We start from the raw sequence: 18,205 nt of genomic DNA on the forward strand, positions 1-18,205 counted from the left end.
TACTGGAAGAAGATCTTCCACCTTAAGTGAGACTCCATTTAATTTGAAATCATGCCGCCAAGTTCTAGATTTCCCCCAAGGGGGAAAACACTTATTAGCATCTACTTTGTCAAATTTGCTCTTTTTCTTTAATATAGGTGTTTAAATAAAATCATTTTTCATTCTGCTAAATTCTAATGACATAAGACATTCCCTTCAACCCTAGGAATCAGCCTAATGCTTCTTCTCTGAACTGCCTCCAATGCAAGTGTATCCCTTCCGAAATAAGAAAACCAAACCTTTATGCAAATGTCTAGCCATGATCTTACCAATGCCCTGTACAGTTGTAGCAGGGCACCTCTACGTTTATGTTCCTTCTCTCCCGCTATAAAGGCCAATATTCTGCTTGCCTTCAAAATTCATATAGGACTCGTATGTTAACTCTTGTGACCCATTTACAAGGGCACTCAGATTCTCCTGTACTGCACCTTGTATAATCTCTCTTCAATTAAATCTTCCCACCAAATTGGACAACTCAGATTTTCCCTCATTACCAATTATTTAACCCGTCCATCCCTTTGCTGACTCATTGTCTTCTCTTCACAACTCTCTTTAATACCCAACTCTGAGTCATCAGAAAGTGATTTGTACATTTGTTCGTCATGTAAGCACAGAAGAAAAAATTCAAATTACATGGATACTTTGAGGGCGTGAATGAAGATTTTTTTTTTGGCTGTTTAAGCCAAGTGCACAGAACTCATTTCAAATGTGTGTGCAGTCTTACAGAAGGTCAGCATTTGACCTGTTGCAAAAGGCAGTTTAAATATGTCATCAGTGCCAGGGATGCCGGTCTATTCCAAGATCTCCCACCAGTGAAAGCACTGGGCTACAGTAAGAATCAAGTGAAAGGGATGCCATAGAGCTCGTGCAGGGAATTAATGAGGCAGGTTTGGGACGATAGCATGAGAAAACACCCCAGGCCTCGGGGAGAAAAGCCGTCTATGAAACTTAATGGAGATTACACGCAGCCAGAGTGTTGTAAAATTCAGCCTTGTGGTATTTCTGCACACTCCAGATACCTCCGTGCACAATGTAGGTTGATGCTTTTACAGTGGACTGAGGGGGAGTACTGCATAATTGTCATATTGCTACTGCCACTCATGCATTTAATGTCCCATCAAGCTAACTTGAAAAAACCCAAGGCATTCACAGAATCACAGATTCAGCTAAGAATTACAGGATCCCTACAGTATGGAAACAGACCAGTCGGTCCGTTGAGTCCACCCAACCCTCCAAAGAGCATCCCCTCCGGACCCACCCGCCCCCACCCTATCCCTGTAACCCTGCATTTCCCATGCTAATCCACCTAGCTTGCACATCCCTGGACTCTATGGGACAATTTAGCATGGCCAATCCACCTAACATGCACATCTTTGGATTTTGGGAGGAAACCGGGGCACCCAGAGGAAACCGAGACAGGCAAAAGAATGTGCAAACTCCACACAGCTGCCCAAAGGTGGAATCGAGCTCGGATCCCTCAGTGCTAACCACTGAGTCACCGTGCCACTATTACTCAAAGAAAGACCAAGTGTGTCCATCCCCCTGCCCTGGCAATATTTATTGTGTCACCAACACAATCAAAATTGAATTAAATAGTAATCTAAACGGAATAAAAGCAAAACCCTGTGGATGGGGGAGATCTGAAACAAGAGAATGCTGGGGAAGCTTGGCAGATCTGGCAGCATCCACGGAGAGAGAAACAGAATGAAAGTTTCCATAGTACTGTAATCTATCTCCTTATCTGTTAGATCTCACTTTCCATGCCTTCTTGTTTTGGACTGCTGTGACACAAGTTACTCAGGCAGGAAATTGGAATTGAGATGGCAGCCAGATCAGTCATGATCTTAATTCCAGCAGAGCTGGTTTAAAGACTGAATGGCCTCCTACTGCTGCTATATCCTACATCTTATGTCTGGGAAGTAATTATGCAACAAAAGGAGTTAATGGAGCAGAAAATTATTTGGAATACCTGAAGGTTCCCGATAAGCACAAATTTATTCTTTCCTTAATGTTGACCATTGCTTGTTTGCTGTTGGAAGATTTAAATTGTCTAATTAGTGATTTTTGTGAAGGGGAGAGAATATGAAAAGTACCAATTTAATGTCTCTAAAGATATCTTGGAAAATGTTACAACCAGGTGAGGAACAGTGACTAGCCCTTTTCTTTTTAATCCACTGTGTCAGTTGCAACAACTATTTATTTTAATTATTTTTAGCGAGCAATCAACTGAGTTCAATTAAAATTAAGTTAACTCGATGAAAATGAAGGAGCCAATTCCAAGGGTTTCTTGATTCACAATAAGAGAAATATTATTACCTGTTATTTGGAAAAAAAATTAGAACATTAACACCCAAGCAAATTGGGTAATAAGCTTAAAAAGTAAAAGGAGTGGTATCTATACAGGCAGGATTGTAAAGACAGTTGTAATTTAAAGTTCGGAGAATCCATGCAGTATTAGATCTTAAACAGGATTCTCAACTATTTTGATGTTGTCTTGTTTCTTCAGTATGGCTCAAACTTGTAGATCTTGAGTTCTCCCTGAATAGTTGTTGTTTTGCACAGGGCTCTGGGTTTTGAGGATGAGAAAGAGAGGGAGAGAAGAGTTTTCAGTATCCTGGCTATTATCAGTCCATGTTACTTTCTCTTGCTGCTCAAAAGCAAGCTACTGAAATAAGATTTGTTTGTACACCCTGTGTCTGGCTGCATTATCTTTTTCAGACAGAATTATCTTTTGTCTGCCAATATGTGAAGTCAATTGCAAGTGTCAGTAAAACAAGAGATGTGGATTTTTTGGCACCTCACTAAATTTCTGTACTTTTTTCTTAATTAAAATGGTATTCTGTTACACTAATTTCATGTGTTCTATGCAGTTGACCTCTGGTTGTCAGGTAAGCACAACAGCCATTTTAGGTCAGTATCACCCTTCTTAACTGCAAATTAAACCCATGAAATTCTTGGGTATTTACATCAGATGGTAAAAGTTGAATATTAACAGCCAATGTTTACTATAATCACAGCAAACATTATAAACTAGTGCTGCACACACTGGATGTCTTTCCTTCACCTCTCAACAATCTAGAACCCAAAGTCAGACACATTCCATCATTCCTGGTGAGTTCAGGTCCAGGACTCAGCATTCTAGTGCTGACAAAGACCAGGATCAAACCCTTTCCACACCTGCAGTTCAGCTAAACCTCACCTTCTCACTATCCAGTAATGTTAAATACCTGTTACCTAGACTAACTCCCAATGTTTTATTAGTCAGTGCATTGAGTATGGAAGTTGGGAAGTAATTTTGCAGCTGTACAGGACATTGGTTTAGGCCACAATTGGAATACTGCATTCAATTCTGGTCTCCTTGCTTTAGGAAAGTTGTTGCGAAACTTGAAAGGGTTCAGAAGAGATTTACAGGGATGTTGCCAGGGTTTGAGCTACAGGGAAAGGCTGAATAGGCTGGGGCAATTTTCCCTGAAATGTTGGAGGCTGAGGGGTTTTTAACATCATGAGGGGCAGGGATAAAGTGAATAGCCAAAGTCTTTTCCCCAAGGTAGTAGAGTCCAAAACAAGAAGGCATGGGTTTAAGGTGCGAGGGCAAAGACTTAAAAGGGAACTAAGGGGCAACCTTTTCATGCAGAGGGTAGTGTGTGTATGGAATGAGCTGCCCGAAGAGGTAGTGGAGGTTGGTACAATTACAACATTTAAAAGGCATTTAGATGGGTACATGAATAAGGCATTGAGGGATATGGGCCAAGTGCTGGCAAATGGGACTAGATTAATTTAGGATAACTGCTCAGCATGGACGTGTTGAACTGAAGGGTTTGTTTCCGTACTGTACATCTCTATAAGTCCATGACTCTAGTCCACAATGTTGTATATCCCCAGCTTAAAGTAGTTAATAGAATAAAAGCACAGCTAAAATAATACACTAAAAAAAACTCAGTTTTAACTTTGACAGGAAAGTGATTAGAATTATTGAGTTAAATTCCCAAAGCATCAGAAGTTCCAAGCTATAATTTTAGCAAAACTGGAATGTGAACTACCTGTGTAAATCATTGACCCTGCTGTTATCGACTTCATGTTATAAAACATCTTCAGAACTGACTGTGTTGCTTCTTCTGACATTCCATGAAGGATGCTGCAGGAGAATATAATTGTTATGCTTTTGTAAACATACAAGTTATAGTGGTTGCACCTGAAAATCAGCCATCTTAATAACTGAAGTTTAGAATGTGATCTTGCTACCATGTGCTGTATTGAAAAAAATAGCATAGCTACATTTAAGGGGAAGCCAGATAAGTACACAAAGGGGAAGAGATTACAACAACATGCTGAATAGCTTTCATGAATTAAGGTGGGAAAGGGTTAGAGAGAGTAAGGTTGAGAGGTAATTTAATTGAGACATATAAGATAATCAGAGGATTAGATAGGGTGGACAGTGAAACCTTTTTCCTCAGATGGTGATGGCTGGCATGAGGGGACATAGCTTTAATTTGAGGGGTGATAGATAAAGGACAGATCTCAGAGGTAGTTTCTTTACTCAGAGAGTAGTAGGGGTGTGGAATGCACTGTCTGTAACAGAATTACACTCGTCAACTTTAAGGGCATTTAAATGGTCATTGGATAGACATATGGATGAAAATGAAATAGTGTAGGTTAGATGGGCTTCAGATTGGTTGCACAGATTGGCACAACATTGAGGGCCAAAGGGCCTGTACTGCATTGTTATGTTCTATGTTCTAAAGGGTTCATGTCGAATGTGAAGTTTGACACAGACCAGTTGGGCACTGTGTCATGTTTCTGTGCTACAAATACCATGAGAAATAGTCAATGAAAATAATATAAAGTAGAATTCAGATTGATAAATATTCAATTGTAAATCATTTGTGGTATTCTTCTAGCTTGGGAAAGACATTGAGAGCTGTAGAAAGAAACAAGGCAGAATTTAATATCCTATTGTATTTTACTTTGTTCAAGTAGCAGATTGTCACTGTACCTTCTGAAGTTTCATGGGAAAACTTGGTCCTGTTTTCCACACCTTCTTTGGTTAAATAAGAAATTCAGTGGAAGCTAACTGAAGCGTAAAGCTCTGTATCATAACATTTGAAAAGAGTAGAAGTCATAATAAATTGAGAAGTCATTGATTAACTGTTGCCAAGGTTGAATTTTGAAGACCTGTAGATTGTCACCGAGTCTGAAGTTACTAAGGAATTCCAATTTTCGAGATTCAGTGAATAAATTGGGAATTGGCCCTACCAATGAGTTTTCATTTTAATTCAGTGCACATGAATCTGTGTATATCGTGTTGTGTTCCACAGTATTGGAAAAACATTAGTGTTTGTTCTTCTGTAGTGCAGTATGAATTACAATGATTTTGAGGACAGGATTTCAACTAATCATTATGGGTTTAATCTAATCAATGATTTGATTAAACATTGTCATTGAAACTGAAATCATGCAATGGGGAAGTTTGTAATATAGTTGCAATGTTACTGGACTAGTAATCCAGGAGACACTGCTTCAGCTAGGTAGCTGCTGAATTTAAATAAAATAATAATCTGGAATTTAAAACTAGTCTCCGTAATTGTGACCATCAATTGTCATTGTCAAAGGAGTAATGGAAGGGTGGATTTAAATTCTGATCGCTTTTCCTCTCTCAAGACAGCAAGATTTTGTTAAATTTGCTCCCTTCCCATTTTATTCTTATCCCTTACTAAGGAAGGACAGGTACTTTGTACATTCTGGTTTTTGGATTCCGATTTTTGAGGTAAAAGCTTTTGAGATGAAATCAAGGATTGGGTTTATTAACAATACATTGAGAACGTGGGAGAATTGTCTTGCTGCTCCATCAATGCAAACAAGCATTCAGGAAAGAAAGGGAGGTGAGACAGGAGAGGAGATATGTAATAATTTACAAGTTTTTGTAACTTCAGAAGTATTCAATATGAGTACACGTGAGTTCCAGCTTCCTATACGTTAGTGTCCAATAATAGTATCCTTTGTGAGCTGAGCCCAGTGGACCATCTGTCATGTAGGTGAAGTGTATTTTTCTTGGCAGCAGCAACTTGAAGACAAAGCTGGAGAGTCTGAGGCAGGCTGCCAGCGCCTTTATACCTGGAGTTTACTCTCCCTCTGGAGCAACTGACTTGGAATTTCAAAATCAATTCAACTAGTTCCGATTTCATTCATGTGACAATGTCAGGTGTTTCAGTTGCTGATGGCCCATCTCAGTAGGCAAATTGGAAGTTCATGAGGCTAACAATGTGGTTTTACATCTCCAATTCGCATTCCCACATTGAGATGACAGGTTATCTGTAAAGACATTAAGACTCATTTCAATCTAATGGGTGCTGATATTTTCCCTTTTCTGAAGCTGGTCAAAAACAGCTGGGTCACCTCCAGGTCACTTGTGCCAGCTTTAGCTGGTTTGACTATATAATAGCAGGGATCCAAAATCCCCAGGGAATATAATCGTGGTGATCAGCCTCAAGTTTTGGGTCCAGCAAGGTTTTCCATTTTCAATGAAACAGAAGCAAAATCTATGGTAGAGATTACAGATTTTGGGGGTGGTTTTGTCTTCATGATCTTTGGCCCTGACATCAATAACACCCGCCTGGTTCATTAATGTTCTTCAGGGAATGAAATCTGCCATCTTTACCTGGCCTAGCCTCCGTGTAACTCCAGACCTATACCAATATCATTGACTCATAACTGTCCTCTGAAATGATCCAGCAACTCACTCAGTTCAAAAAGGAATTAGGGACAAGTAACAAATGTTCACCTTGCCAGCGACACCCGTATCCCATACAAGAATAAGTTCAAAAAAGTGCCTCACTGAAAATTTTCGAGATAGGTAGTATCTGTGGGTGAAATTTAAGTTAGCTTTGTGTTCAAATGCCCAAGCAGTGTGTAAAGAGGTTTCTTACTTGTAATAATATGCTTAAGTGAAGGGCCTAGCACATATCTAATGGAATCAATGGATAATGTGCATGAAATCAGTCTTCCTTCCCATTATGGCTAGTGTGACACAAGGATGTACAGTCAGAAAGTGTTTATTCCTTCATTAACCAAAATAGTTGAAAATGGAGAAAACAGCCTTTGGCAACTGTCTCCAAAGTAAATTAATTAGCAAAGACTATTCAATAGCCGTTTAAATAATGCTGCTTTAAGTTTAGAAGAGTGGAAATTTGGAACAGAGCATGAGAAACGTCTTTAATTCAGGAATTTTACATTTTATGTCATTTTATGCAGGATATTCCCAAAGGGTAAATTAAAAATGGAAACCACCGAGGCCTTAAAGTTTGTAAGAAGTGACAATGTCAGTAAATGTCATGTGGCAGTCAGATCAATGAATGCTAAGATTCTATCTACTCCTTTGTAACTTGGATCATTCAGTAGATCCATATGAAAAGATTGTCTTTTCGTCACTGTCAGTTGATGTCCCTCGGGTTAGAGCTGACTGAATGGTTAAGGATTGTTATGTGTGACATAGACTAGGCACAAGACTGTGATCAATCTAATCCAACAACTTTTTCCATGTTTGTTTGAAAGGTCTTAACTGGAAACGCTGACAGCGATAAAGAGATGTGCCACTGATCACAGATATAATTAACATTTTTTAGATTGTGGTATTCCAGATCCTTTCCATAAAGTTTCTTCTCAGTCAGGGCTTGTCATCCAGCTGTTGGTAACAACTCATTCCAGCTTTGTTTGACACCTGAAAGGCAACTTGTAGGGACTTGGCCTCACTACTAAACGTCAAAGTAAGAAAAAAATCTATTGGCAAAGTGGCAATCATTAATTCAGAATGCAAGCTAATGAGGTTTATTGGACAATAAAAAATTGGTACTTAACATTTCACTCATAGTTGCATAGAATGAAATGCAAGTTGAACTTATGTCTGTTTATCTTACTGCCCTGTTGTCTTCTAACCTTAGTTCCTTGAATGTGACCACTTCAATGACAATACACTTTAAGATTTTATCCAAGCAAATCTATCTCTAATGTAGCTTTAAGACTTCAATGCCAATGGGTTATATTGGTACACATGCTTCCCAGGTGGTCCTTAGCTGCTGAAGCTACACTCCTCACCTGCAGTGTGGTCGGTCTACTCTCCCCTGTCCCCCTTCCCCTTTACTCTTCTGTTCTCCTTTACTCTCCCCACCTTTCACCTTCGCGCTCTGCACTCTGTTCCTACTCTCTTTCTTCACACTGTCCCGATCTTTCCCCAATTTCTCTCTCTCTTTCTCCCAATTCCCTCTCCCCACTCTTTCTCTCACCTTCTCCCCACTCTCCCTCCCTCTCGTTCTCTCCGCTCTCCCTTTCTCTCATTCTCTCTATTCTGTCTCATTCTCCCCACACTCTCTCTGTTCTCCCCACTCTCACTCTCTCTCATTCTTTCTAATCTCTCTTACATGTTCTCCCTTCTCACTCATTCTCCCTACCGCCCCCCCCCCCCCTTTTTTCTCTCATTCTCCCCTTTGCTGTCTCTTTCTTCCCGGTCTTACTCTTTCTCTCCTCACACTCTCTGTCTCTCTCTCTCTCTTAGGTGGAAAGAGGTCAAGGTGAGGGTGATAGGTCGGAGTAGGATGGAGGCGGAGAGGTCAAGAAGAAGACTGCAGGTCAGGAAGGCGGTGCCGGGCTGGAGGGATCCGGCTGAGACAAGGTGGGGGGAGGGGGGATGAAGAAACTGGTGAAGTCCAAGTTCATCCCCTGCGGTTGGAGGGTTCCCAGTCGGAAGATAAGACGCTCCTCCTCCGACCATCGGGTTGTTGTGGTTTGGCGGTGGATGAGTCCAATGACCTGCATATCCTCGGTGGAGTGGGAGGGGGAGTTGAAATGCTGTGCTACAGGTTGGTTGGGTTGGTTCGTCCGGGTGGCCCAGAGGTGCTCTCTGAATCGCTCCGCAAGTAGGCGGCCTGTCTCCCCAAAATAGAGGAGACCACACCGGCTGCAGCGGATGCAGTAGATGATGTGGGTGGAGGTGCAGGTGAATCTGTGGCGGATATGGAAGTTTCCTTTGGGGCCTTGGAGAGAAGTGAGGGGGGAGGTGTGGGCGCAAGTGTTGCACCTCCTGCGGTTGCAAGGGAAGGTGCCGGGAGTGGAGGTTGGGTCGGTGGGGGGTGTGGATCTGACAAGGGAGTCGCGGAGGGAGTGGTCTCTACGGAAAGCTGATAGGGGAGGGGAGGGAAATATATCCTTGGTGCTGGGGTCTGTTTGGAGGTGGCGGAAGTGACGGCAGATGATGCGCTGTACATGGAGATTGGTGGGGTGGTAGGTGAGGACCAGTGGGATTCTGTCCTGGTGGCGGTTGGAGGGGCGGGGCTCAAGGGCGGAGGAGCGGGAAGTTGTGGAGATGCGGTGGAGGGCACCGTCGACCACGTTGGGGGGGAAATTGCGGTCCTTGAAGAAGGAGGCCATCTGTGTTGTACGTATTTTGAACTGGTCCTCCTGGGAGCAGATGCTGCGGAGACGAAGGAATTGGGAGAATGGGATGGCGTTTTTACAGGGGGCAGGATGGGAGGAGGTGTAGTCCAGGTAGCTGTGGGAGTCGGTAGCAACCACCTGTAGCACAGCATTTCAACTCCCCCTCCCACTCCACCGAGGATATGCAGGTCATTGGACTCATCCACCGCCAAACCACAACAACCCGACGGTCGGAGGAGGAGCGTCTTATCTTCCGACTGGGAACCCTCCAACCGCAGGGGATGAACTTGGACTTCACCAGTTTCTTCATCCCCCCTCCCCCCACCTTGTCTCAGCCGGATCCCTCCAGCCCGGCACCGCCTTCCTGACCTGCAGTCTTCTTCTTGACCTCTCCGCCTCCATCCTACTCCGACCTATCACCCTCACCTTGACCTCTTTCCACCTATCACATTTCCAACGCCCCTCCTCCAAGTCCCTCCTCCCTACCTTTTATCTTCTCTTGCTGAACACTCTCTGCTCATTCCTGAAGAAGGGCCTGTGCCCGAAACGTCGAATCTCCTGTTCCCTGGATGCTGCCTGACCTGCTGTGCTGTTCCAGCAATAAAGTTTCAACTTTGATCTCCAGCATCTGCAGACCTCACTTTCTTCTCTCTCTCTCTCTCTCTCACACACTCTCCTTTGTTTCTCCTTCTCTCTCCCCAACCCCCATCATCACTGTGTCTCCCCACTTTAGTAAGGCGTTCAACAAGGTTCCCTATGGGAGACTGATTAGCATGGTTAGATCTCATGGAATAAAGGGAGAACTAGCCATTTTGATACAGAACTGGCTCAAAGGTAGAAGATAGAGGGTGGTGGTGGTGGAGGGTTGTTTTTCAGACAGGAGGCCTGTGACCAGTGGAGTGCCACATGGATCGGTGCTGGGTCCTCTACTTTTTGTCATTTACATAAATGATTTGGATGCGAGCATAAGAGATACAGTTAGTAAGTTTGCAGATGACACCAAAAATTGGAGGTGTAGTGGACAGCAAAGAGGGTTACCTCAGATTACAACAGGATCTGGACCAGATGGGCTAATGGGCTGAGAAGTGGCAGATGGAGTTTAATTCAGATAAATGCGAGGTGCTGCATTTTGGGAAAGCAAATCTTAGCAGGACTTATACACTTAATGGTAAGGTCCTAGGGAGTGTTGCTGAACAAAGAGACCTTGGAGTGCAGGTTCATAGCTTCTTGAAAGTGGAGTCGCAGGTAGATAGGATAGTGAAGAAGGCATTTGGTATGCTTTCCTTTATTAGTCAGAGTATTGAGTACAGGAGTTGGGAGGTCATGTTGCGGCTGTACAGGACATTGGTTCGGCTACTGTTGGAATATTGTGTGCAATTCTGGTCTCCTCCCTATCAGAAAGATGTTGTGAAACTTGAATGGGTTCAGAAAAGATTTACAAAGATGTTGCCAGGGTTTGAGGATTTGAGCTATCGGGAGAGGCTGAACAGGCTGGGGCTGTTTTTCCTGGAGTGTCGGAGGCTGAGGGGTGACCTTAGAGGTTTACAAAATTATGAGGGGCCTTGATAGGATAAATAGGCAAAGTCTTTTATCTGGGGTCGGGGAGTCCAGAACTAGAGGGCATAGGCTTAGGGTGAGAGGGGAATGACCTGCATATCCTCGGTGGAGTGGGAGGGGGAGTTGAAATGCTGTGCTACAGGTTGGTTGGGTTGGTTCGTCCGGGTGGCCCAGAGGTGCTCTCTGAATCGCTCCGCAAGTAGGCGGCCTGTCTCCCCAAAATAGAGGAGACCACACCGGCTGCAGCGGATGCAGTAGATGATGTGGGTGGAGGTGCAGGTGAATCTGTGGCGGATATGGAAGTTTCCTTTGGGGCCTTGGAGAGAAGTGAGGGGGGAGGTGTGGGCGCAAGTGTTGCACCTCCTGCGGTTGCAAGGGAAGGTGCCGGGAGTGGAGGTTGGGTCGGTGGGGGGTGTGGATCTGACAAGGGAGTCGCGGAGGGAGTGGTCTCTACGGAAAGCTGATAGGGGAGGGGAGGGAAATATATCCTTGGTGCTGGGGTCTGTTTGGAGGTGGCGGAAGTGACGGCGGATGATGCGCTGTACATGGAGATTGGTGGGGTGGTAGGTGAGGACCAGTGGGATTCTGTCCTGGTGGCGGTTGGAGGGGCGGGGCTCAAGGGCGGAGGAGCGGGAAGTTGTGGAGATGCGGTGGAGGGCACCGTCGACCACGTTGGGGGGGAAATTGCGGTCCTTGAAGAAGGAGGCCATCTGTGTTGTACGTATTTTGAACTGGTCCTCCTGGGAGCAGATGCTGCGGAGACGAAGGAATTGGGAGAATGGGATGGCGTTTTTACAGGGGGCAGGATGGGAGGAGGTGTAGTCCAGGTAGCTGTGGGATTCGGTAGCAACCACCTGTAGCACAGCATTTCAACTCCCCCTCCCACTCCACCGAGGATATGCAGGTCATTGGACTCATCCACCGCCAAACCACAACAACCCGACGGTCGGAGGAGGAGCGTCTTATCTTCCGACTGGGAACCCTCCAACCGCAGGGGATGAACTTGGACTTCACCAGTTTCTTCATCCCCCCTCCCCCCACCTTGTCTCAGCCGGATCCCTCCAGCCCGGCACCGCCTTCCTGACCTGCAGTCTTCTTCTTGACCTCTCCGCCTCCATCCTACTCCGACCTATCACCCTCACCTTGACCTCTTTCCACCTATCACATTTCCAACGCCCCTCCTCCAAGTCCCTCCTCCCTACCTTTTATCTTCTCTTGCTGAACACTCTCTGCTCATTCCTGAAGAAGGGCCTGTGCCCGAAACGTCGAATCTCCTGTTCCCTGGATGCTGCCTGACCTGCTGTGCTGTTCCAGCAATAAAGTTTCAACTTTGATCTCCAGCATCTGCAGACCTCACTTTCTTCTCTCTCTCTCTCTCTCTCACACACTCTCCTTTGTTTCTCCTTCTCTCTCCCCAACCCCCATCATCACTGTGTCTCCCCACTTTAGTAAGGCGTTCAACAAGGTTCCCTATGGGAGACTGATTAGCATGGTTAGATCTCATGGAATAAAGGGAGAACTAGCCATTTTGATACAGAACTGGCTCAAAGGTAGAAGATAGAGGGTGGTGGTGGTGGAGGGTTGTTTTTCAGACAGGAGGCCTGTGACCAGTGGAGTGCCACATGGATCGGTGCTGGGTCCTCTACTTTTTGTCATTTACATAAATGATTTGGATGCGAGCATAAGAGATACAGTTAGTAAGTTTGCAGATGACACCAAAAATTGGAGGTGTAGTGGACAGCAAAGAGGGTTACCTCAGATTACAACAGGATCTGGACCAGATGGGCTAATGGGCTGAGAAGTGGCAGATGGAGTTTAATTCAGATAAATGCGAGGTGCTGCATTTTGGGAAAGCAAATCTTAGCAGGACTTATACACTTAATGGTAAGGTCCTAGGGAGTGTTGCTGAACAAAGAGACCTTGGAGTGCAGGTTCATAGCTTCTTGAAAGTGGAGTCGCAGGTAGATAGGATAGTGAAGAAGGCATTTGGTATGCTTTCCTTTATTAGTCAGAGTATTGAGTACAGGAGTTGGGAGGTCATGTTGCGGCTGTACAGGACATTGGTTCGGCTACTGTTGGAATATTGTGTGCAATTCTGGTCTCCTCCCTATCAGAAAGATGTTGTGAAACTTGAATGGGTTCAGAAAAGATTTACAAAGATGTTGCCAGGGTTTGAGGATTTGAGCTATCGGGAGAGGCTGAACAGGCTGGGGCTGTTTTTCCTGGAGTGTCGGAGGCTGAGGGGTGACCTTAGAGGTTTACAAAATTATGAGGGGCCTTGATAGGATAAATAGGCAAAGTCTTTTATCTGGGGTCGGGGAGTCCAGAACTAGAGGGCATAGGCTTAGGGTGAGAGGGGAATGACCTGCATATCCTCGGTGGAGTGGGAGGGGGAGTTGAAATGCTGTGCTACAGGTTGGTTGGGTTGGTTCGTCCGGGTGGCCCAGAGGTGCTCTCTGAATCGCTCCGCAAGTAGGCGGCCTGTCTCCCCAAAATAGAGGAGACCACACCGGCTGCAGCGGATGCAGTAGATGATGTGGGTGGAGGTGCAGGTGAATCTGTGGCGGATATGGAAGTTTCCTTTGGGGCCTTGGAGAGAAGTGAGGGGGGAGGTGTGGGCGCAAGTGTTGCACCTCCTGCGGTTGCAAGGGAAGGTGCCGGGAGTGGAGGTTGGGTCGGTGGGGGGTGTGGATCTGACAAGGGAGTCGCGGAGGGAGTGGTCTCTACGGAAAGCTGATAGGGGAGGGGAGGGAAATATATCCTTGGTGCTGGGGTCTGTTTGGAGGTGGCGGAAGTGACGGCGGATGATGCGCTGTACATGGAGATTGGTGGGGTGGTAGGTGAGGACCAGTGGGATTCTGTCCTGGTGGCGGTTGGAGGGGCGGGGCTCAAGGGCGGAGGAGCGGGAAGTTGTGGAGATGCGGTGGAGGGCACCGTCGACCACGTTGGGGGGGAAATTGCGGTCCTTGAAGAAGGAGGCCATCTGTGTTGTACGTATTTTGAACTGGTCCTCCTGGGAGCAGATGCTGCGGAGACGAAGGAATTGGGAGAATGGGATGGCGTTTTTACAGGGGGCAGGATGGGAGGAGGTGTAGTCCAGGTAGCTGTGGGAGTCGGTAGCAACCACCTGTAGCACAGCATTTCAACTCCCCCTCCCACTCCACCGAGGATATGCAGGTCATTGGACTCATCCACCGCCAAACCACAACAACCCGACGGTCGGAGGAGGAGCGTCTTATCTTCCGACTGGGAACCCTCCAACCGCAGGGGATGAACTTGGACTTCACCAGTTTCTTCATCCCCCCTCCCCCCACCTTGTCTCAGCCGGATCCCTCCAGCCCGGCACCGCCTTCCTGACCTGCAGTCTTCTTCTTGACCTCTCCGCCTCCATCCTACTCCGACCTATCACCCTCACCTTGACCTCTTTCCACCTATCACATTTCCAACGCCCCTCCTCCAAGTCCCTCCTCCCTACCTTTTATCTTCTCTTGCTGAACACTCTCTGCTCATTCCTGAAGAAGGGCCTGTGCCCGAAACGTCGAATCTCCTGTTCCCTGGATGCTGCCTGACCTGCTGTGCTGTTCCAGCAATAAAGTTTCAACTTTGATCTCCAGCATCTGCAGACCTCACTTTCTTCTCTCTCTCTCTCTCTCTCACACACTCTCCTTTGTTTCTCCTTCTCTCTCCCCAACCCCCATCATCACTGTGTCTCCCCACTTTAGTAAGGCGTTCAACAAGGTTCCCTATGGGAGACTGATTAGCATGGTTAGATCTCATGGAATAAAGGGAGAACTAGCCATTTTGATACAGAACTGGCTCAAAGGTAGAAGATAGAGGGTGGTGGTGGTGGAGGGTTGTTTTTCAGACAGGAGGCCTGTGACCAGTGGAGTGCCACATGGATCGGTGCTGGGTCCTCTACTTTTTGTCATTTACATAAATGATTTGGATGCGAGCATAAGAGATACAGTTAGTAAGTTTGCAGATGACACCAAAAATTGGAGGTGTAGTGGACAGCAAAGAGGGTTACCTCAGATTACAACAGGATCTGGACCAGATGGGCTAATGGGCTGAGAAGTGGCAGATGGAGTTTAATTCAGATAAATGCGAGGTGCTGCATTTTGGGAAAGCAAATCTTAGCAGGACTTATACACTTAATGGTAAGGTCCTAGGGAGTGTTGCTGAACAAAGAGACCTTGGAGTGCAGGTTCATAGCTTCTTGAAAGTGGAGTCGCAGGTAGATAGGATAGTGAAGAAGGCATTTGGTATGCTTTCCTTTATTAGTCAGAGTATTGAGTACAGGAGTTGGGAGGTCATGTTGCGGCTGTACAGGACATTGGTTCGGCTACTGTTGGAATATTGTGTGCAATTCTGGTCTCCTCCCTATCAGAAAGATGTTGTGAAACTTGAATGGGTTCAGAAAAGATTTACAAAGATGTTGCCAGGGTTTGAGGATTTGAGCTATCGGGAGAGGCTGAACAGGCTGGGGCTGTTTTTCCTGGAGTGTCGGAGGCTGAGGGGTGACCTTAGAGGTTTACAAAATTATGAGGGGCCTTGATAGGATAAATAGGCAAAGTCTTTTATCTGGGGTCGGGGAGTCCAGAACTAGAGGGCATAGGCTTAGGGTGAGAGGGGAAAGATATAAGAAGTTTTCACACAGAGGGTGGTACGTGTATGGAATGAGCTGCCAGAGGATGTGGTGGAGGCTGGTACAATTGCAACATTTAAGAGGCATTTGGATGGATATATGCTTTCCTGAAGAAGGGCTTATGCCCGAAACGTCGATTCTCCTGTTCCCTGGATGCTGCCTGATCTGCTGCGCTGTTCCAGCAACACATTTTCAGCTCTGATCTCCAGCATCTGCAGACCTCACTTTCTCCATATGAAAAGGAAGGGCTTGGAGGGATATGGGCAGGGTGCTAGCAGGTGGGACTAGATTGGGTTGGGATATCTGGTTGGCATGGACGGGTTGGACTGAAGGGTCTGTTTCCATGCTGTACGTCTTTATGACTCTCACGCTTTCTCTCCACACTCTGTCTCTTGCTTTCTCGCCATGTGTTTGTGTTTCTCTTCTCACCTTCACCCTCTTGATCTCCACGCACTCATACACTCTCTCTCTCTCTCTCTCTCTCTCTCTCCATTTGCTTGCTCCAAATCCTCTGTTGCCACTCACCCACACACAATTTCAAATTGTAGCTTTACATAAATGAGTAATGCTGAGCTTTACCAAGCCAGACTTTGTCTGACCAAATGTTTCCTTGGCAGCTGGGTGTTTTTATATTCTCGATAAATGCATTTAATTGAGGCCTGACAATCCAGTGTTTGTTATTTGTGGATGGAAGGATAGTGCTCCTATTCCTCTTTCCCAGACTGGTCTGAAAGCCCAGTCGGTTTATAGCTGTCATTTATTGCATGATAACAATTAGTTATATGATCTCATTAGACATTGTTGCTAAGACTATTGAGAGATATTTTTGACATATCTGTCTCCTTTTTGATCCTGAGGTATTCTCTTGATTTCCTTATCCAACACTGACATCATCCGATTGGGCAAAGCTTAATGTAATCTCCAACACTAATATGTTCAAGACTATTACTTCAACCACACTCTCTATATTGGATCTCCTGATCTTTATCTAGGATTCTTCTGATAATTCTGTGGCAATTATTTTAGTTCATTCTGTTCTTGCAGCAACCTGAGATGAATACCTGTCGATTGGTAATGCCCTTCACAAGTGCTCAGAAACGTTTCTCTTAATAAATGCCACTTAGCAAAAATCTTGTGATAAATGGCAAATACAAATTTATCTGTGAAGCTCCTTTACCTGTATTCTTTTGCAGGTAGCTTTACAAGATTTAGCCCAAGTATGTGCACCTATGTCAACATAGAATCCCTACAGTGTGGAAGCAGTCAATTTGGCCCATCAAGTTCACAACAACCGTCTGAAAAGCATCCCACCTAGATTTCCCCCTGCCCATCCCTGTAACCTTGCATTTCCTATAACTAACCCACCTAGCCTGCACACCCCTGGACACTACATAGCAATTTAGCATGGCACCAATCCACCCAAACTGCATATCTTTAACTGTAGGAGGAAACCCATGCAGACATGGGGTGAAGGTGCAATCTCCACACAGACTGTCACCTGAGAGTAGAATCGATCCCAGGTCCCTGGTCTGTGAGGCAGCAGTGCTAACCACTGTAACAAGCTCGAAGCTAAACTTTGCAACTCTTAATCAATGGGCAGAATGCTTAGAGCTTCTCCTCAAAATGCTAACTTTAGTTTGTATCTGTAATGGGAGGTTCCGCTAGATACAGGTTGAAGACTAGCCTTGTAACTAGCTAATTTTTGTAGTCTTGGCTTCTGTCCTACTGTTAAACTATAATTTGTATCATAAATCGCAAAGTGTTCAAGTCACCTTAGTGACCATTTGTTTTTCAAGTGAAAGGGAATGCGAATGGAATGTTGAGCTTTTATTTCAAAGAGAATGGAGTGCAAAAGTAGGAAAGTTTTGCTGAAACTATACAAGGCACTGGGCAGACTACAGTTGGATTATTGTGAACAGTTATGGGCCCCTGATCAAAGGAAAAACATTCTGACATTGGCAGTCGCCCAAAGAAGGTTCACTCGTCTGATACCAGATATGGACGGACTGCTTTATGAGGAGAGGTTGACTAGATTGGGTCTGTACATGTGGAATATAGAAGAATGAGGGGAAAATTTGTTGAAATATGCAAGATTCTTAGGGAATTTGTCAGTGTAGATGTGGAAAGAATCGTTTGTCCCTGTAGGCCAATCTAGGACCAGAGGATGGAACCTCCCTCAGAATAACAGGTTGAACTTTTAAGACCAAGATGGGGAGGAATCTCTTCTGTCAGAGGGTCGTGACTATGGAATTCTTTATCGCAGAAGGCTGTTAAAGCTGGGTCATTCGGTGTATTCAGGCTGAGATAGACATGTTTTTAATCAGTAAGGGGAAATCGTGGAGTATGGGGAAAAGGCAGGAAAGTAGAGTTGAAGATTGTCAGATCTGCCATGACCTCACTGAATGGCAGACCATACTTAGGCTGAATGGCCTACTTCTGCTTTTACGTCTTATGGTCTTAACTTCAGCTTTTTCTTAAAGCTACATCACATATTTGGCACTTAAAAACATGCCAACTTTAATAAGGCGTCTTAAGCACAGA

The 18,205-nt window shown here is 45.2% G+C and overlaps 1 protein-coding gene and 1 long non-coding RNA gene across 2 annotated transcripts in view; one reads left to right on the forward strand and one right to left on the reverse strand.

Annotated features, from left to right (window-relative positions):
- The window catches only part of mgat4a (alpha-1,3-mannosyl-glycoprotein 4-beta-N-acetylglucosaminyltransferase A), a 281,788-nt gene that overhangs the window by 58,764 nt on the left and 204,819 nt on the right, over window positions 1-18,205 (forward strand). The window lies entirely within an intron of this gene.
- The window catches only part of LOC148149836 (uncharacterized), a 43,834-nt gene that overhangs the window by 25,221 nt on the left and 408 nt on the right, over window positions 1-18,205 (reverse strand). The window contains exons 2-3 of the long non-coding RNA XR_015757478.1: window positions 4,080-4,174; window positions 2,009-2,068 (exon numbers count right to left, since the gene is read on the reverse strand). This is a non-coding gene — a long non-coding RNA (uncharacterized LOC148149836). The remainder of the gene's footprint in view (window positions 1-2,008; window positions 2,069-4,079; window positions 4,175-18,205) is intronic.

The sequence above is a fragment of the Chiloscyllium plagiosum genome, unplaced genomic scaffold (genome assembly GCF_037043375.1).
Source record: "Chiloscyllium plagiosum isolate Xiang-an unplaced genomic scaffold, Cpla_swu_hap1 HiC_scaffold_6, whole genome shotgun sequence".
NCBI classification, from domain to species: Eukaryota; Metazoa; Chordata; class Chondrichthyes; order Orectolobiformes; family Hemiscylliidae; genus Chiloscyllium; species Chiloscyllium plagiosum.